Source organism: Centruroides vittatus, unplaced genomic scaffold, assembly GCF_030686945.1.
Source record: "Centruroides vittatus isolate TY-2023 unplaced genomic scaffold, ASM3068694v2 contig_329, whole genome shotgun sequence".
NCBI classification, from domain to species: domain Eukaryota; kingdom Metazoa; phylum Arthropoda; class Arachnida; order Scorpiones; family Buthidae; genus Centruroides; species Centruroides vittatus.
The window spans coordinates 2,604,388-2,608,893 of NW_027122113.1; the positions used below are offsets into that span (position 1 = coordinate 2,604,388).

At 26.0% G+C, this 4,506-nt stretch overlaps 1 protein-coding gene across 1 annotated transcript in view; it reads right to left on the reverse strand.

The window, feature by feature from the left end:
- LOC136973776 (ubiquitin-conjugating enzyme E2 T-like) overlaps window positions 1-4,506 on the reverse strand; it is a 290,402-nt gene that overhangs the window by 228,486 nt on the left and 57,410 nt on the right. The window lies entirely within an intron of this gene.

The following is a 4,506-nucleotide window of genomic DNA, read 5'->3' on the forward strand; positions in this document are numbered from 1 at the left end:
GTAAAAACTAGTTTCAACTAGTTAAAACGCGTTTTCAGTAAAAACGGGTTTTTACTGTAACATATATAATTATTTATATAATTAACACATTGGCCAGGATGACATTTATAGTTTCTGTTTTTTAAATTTTTTATATTATGTAAGTCTGGAGAAGCTTTAAATGTCCTATACGAATATATTTGTGTTTGTGAAGCATTTATCACATTTTTATTTGTAATGCATTGTGAATTTCCTCATGTTTATTCAGTAGTCACGCCTGTCTTCTTTAATTTTATGAAATTAGATTCGATGTAGCAAATATTTTCAACAATTTTATCGAATGTAAATAATCAAATAAGTATTTTATCTTGATCATATTACTGATAAAATCAAACATCAAAAAGATAAAAATGAAATTATCAAAAATTATCAGTAATTTAATTTGCATCGACAATTTATCATATTTTCGAAAAATTAAAATAATTAATCAATAAAAACAATTAATATAATTTCACTAAAGAACCTAATATAAACAAGTTCTTTTTTTTTACTTTCATAATTCATAACTCGTTCATAATTTTTCATCCAGTAAGGACATTTAACTGGCTTTACACAAAAATGAGGGGGGAAAAACCATATTATATCAGAAAACCGAAACTCTCAGCTATGCTATGCTATAGTTATTTTACTATTACGCAAAGTGCTCATGTAATGGCCTTTTTTTAAAACTCTTTCCACCTTCTGGGCACTATAGGACCCTTTTAGCAAGCCTGTTATGGGTTTGGCCAGATCCACAACGCAGCGCCCGGGTAGTGAGGAACTGTGCCCGACATATCCGAATGGACCATCCCTGAAAGATTCCGGGATTTTTCACTAGTCCGGATTCCTGAGCGTCAATATTATATTTTTGTAAAGATAGAAATGAGAAGCTTCCTGTAGCATTTTTAGCATCGCATATTTTAACATTTGCATCAATATAATCTTACGCTCTGAATTGTGCCAAATTATCAAAACTCATAATATTTTCTATTATATGGTAATCAGTATTTAAAAATGCTTATTAATAAAGTTTAAATAGGTTACGAGAGAAGTTATATTAGAATTTAGATCATGCAAAAAGCAGAAAATTACTTTTCACACATAAAGAATATCAATCTTAATCTATTTTCATTTCATTAAACTCAAATCTTCATTGCAATATTTCAAATGATCGCGGCGTACAGATCATTTTCAATTTACTATTAGGGCAATGAAATTTCTTAGTTAATTCAATTTTTTCAATATTTTTTTTTAATTAATGGAAATGTTTGTTTTTTTAGAAGATCGAAACTTTTTCAAACGAATCAATGGGTTAATGGATCCACAAATAATATATCATTCTCACATATATCGAAATGGTCCTCGATGTATGTGAGAATATTGTACATAATTTCGTTTAGCATATCGTTTACAAATGGAACAATCATTTTTCGTGTTGTAAAAATTTATAATTAAATTGTTGTCAAGAAGAGCTAAAGACCTGGCAAATTCGCAAAAACAACCGATTCAGATCAAGCCTGCTCGTAATGGGCAAAAATGCCATTACGAGCAGGTTTGATCCTCATAATTGTGGATCAAGCTCAATCATAGCGGCAAAATTGTGATCAACAATATAGCTTTAGATACTTCTATTTACGCCTGGATGACCGAGAGGTTAGGGTGATAACCTACCACTCTGGAAGCCGGGATCGCATTCAGACGGGTAGAAAAACATTAGGAATTTTTCGGGCCCTGTTCATCGCTACTCTCTTGCCCCTTTGTTGGCCTGGCCAAGCTCATTATAGGCTCACTGAAAAAGGCCTTCTTAGTACTACAGGGAGGTAAAGGTTTAAAAAATACTGTACTATTATCTTGCATTGACAAATGAGTTACTCGCAGAATCAACTTTTGAACACGTATAAACAATACGTTAATCAGGATAAACTTGTTATATCTTAGCGTTAATTAAACATATCAATTTTTAATTATAAATCTTTATTATTTTATGCATATTTAGAGAAAAGTATCAATAACAAAAACCATTACTCTAAAAAATCAGATAAACTACTTTCATTTTATACTTTCGTAATACGCGAAACATTGAAACAAAAATTTAGGAAAAACCAAGCATGATGTGTAAAGATTTTATAAATTACTTTTGTATCTTTATCTTTAGTCTAAAAATGAAATATAAAGACTAAAATTTCATATACGTTATTATTCTCCGTTGTCTTCTAGATAATAAAAAACTGTATTAATTCGCAAGTAATAGTTTTTAAAGATGTTAAAAACATACGCGAATATATACATATGCCAGACGAGTTTAACTTCCTTCTTCACATTTGATGTATAAAAACAAGATTATTAAAGTAAAAAGTAAAATTAGGTCAATTATACTTTCTGAAAGAAGTCATAAGTATAGTCGTTATAATATATTTTATATCAGCCGATCGGAAATTCTTTTAAACTTTTTACAAGAAAATAAAGTTTAAAAAGCAGACTATTTCTTAAAATAAAAAATTCAAATGTATTTATTATATATATAATAAAATTTAAATCCAAAAGAAAGATTGTAAATTTTAAGGTTAAATAGGACAGTAGGTATTTCGTAACAAACATATAAAGTGAAGGTCTGGACTTCGTTTTAACTTGACACATGCATTGTATCAAGTTGAAATAGAATCCAGACCTTCAATTTGGTTTTTGAGTGTTGGTTTGTGGAATATTGTCCTCTTTAACCTTTAATATTTATTTATTTTACATTACATTATGTAATTCGAAACATAATTTTTACAATTTTTTATTTATTGATTTAAGACGTTTTAAATTGCAGTATGCTGCAGTATGTATATGATTATTACTTTTTGTAAGGCAAACATAAAAATTCATACATTTTGTAAAAATTTAAAGAAATTCGAACCTAAGTTTGCCAACTCCCGAAGAGTTTTCTGGGAGTTTTCCATTCCAGGAGTAAATTATTTCAGATTTAATCTGATTTAAAGATTAAAGGCAAGATTTAAATCTGTTATTCTTAGCAATTTAAAAACTTTTGCCAAAATTCGGAGTATCCCGACGAATCTGGGAGAGTTGGCAAACAATCGTATCTAGTTCGATCTCGTATGTCAGAAACATCAATTCATGTACTGTACAAGCATACAATTAATTAATCGATTTAATTAACTGGATTAACTAGTTTTTTCACTAAATAATTTTAATAAATAATTAAATAATAAACGTTAGAAAATACTTTTATCAAAATAAAATAAACAGTTCAATTCTTAATTAAAAAACAAAATTAATTCCTGCTAAATTGGTATTATTTATATAATTAATTAAAGTGTAAAGTAAAAGACAACATTGTCAAGAATACGCTTTATGTTTCACCAATTGTAATAAATTTTATATAAATAATTATTATAAAATGCCTACATAAAAATGAGCCATTCTAAAATATACGTAATAAATTATAAATTTACAGTTATCAAATTTAATAATAACAAAGTGATATCTATTTTATTTTCAAAGTAAAATTGAATTTACAATAAGTCAATAATTGTTTAGATATATTATATTATTGCTAGGTTATTGCAAATTCTATATCATTTTTAATATATTTCAATAGATTCTAAACATATTTTTTACGTTGTTCTCAGCTTAGATAGTGTAGTATTATAAAATGTATGTGATTCTATTATTTTCAAACTTGTTAAAATTATAATACAATTAACATAATATTAAACTCTTCAGTTATTCAGATATTTAGTTTAAAAACTCCTTATTTTTGTAAGTGAAACTTAAAATTAGAAAAAAATTAATATAATGTATAAAATATTTTTTTTTTACTATTTTAAATACCACAGTCACAATCTATAATTAAAAATAGCCAATATTTAATATTGGCTATTTTTAATGGTCTGGACATTGGCTTATATTCTAGTTTAATTTAAAAGCATGTGTCTGTTTATTTTAGTCTAATTTTTTTCTATAGGTTTACCGTTTCAATGCAAAAACAAATTTTATATATTGTTGTATATTATATATATATAGAAGGTAACAAACAAACCATATTAGAATTTTTTGAATAATTGACTGACATTTTTGATACGCCTTTTGATAAATTTTCCTCTATTTTTTATAAAATATTTTGCTTTAGTTCAATGACAAGTTATTTCTTAAAATTACTGTTTAATTACATATTAAATAATAACAATAATTTATAATCATATAAATCTATTAATATATAATTAATATGAATAGTTATTTTTCATTACTATATTTAAATAGCATTATCAATAATTGTATATAATTGCCTCTTAATATATCTTAAGAATATAAATATAGTTATAAACCTGTTTAATATACATATATATATATATATATTAAAGAATTAAAATTAATTTTAATGCATTCTGGTTATTTGTAAAAGACCAATTGCATGAGCTTTTGAAAACCGGTCTTTCCCCAATCTGATAATGAAATGGTATAAGGTTGAGTTAGAATCACTCTTGC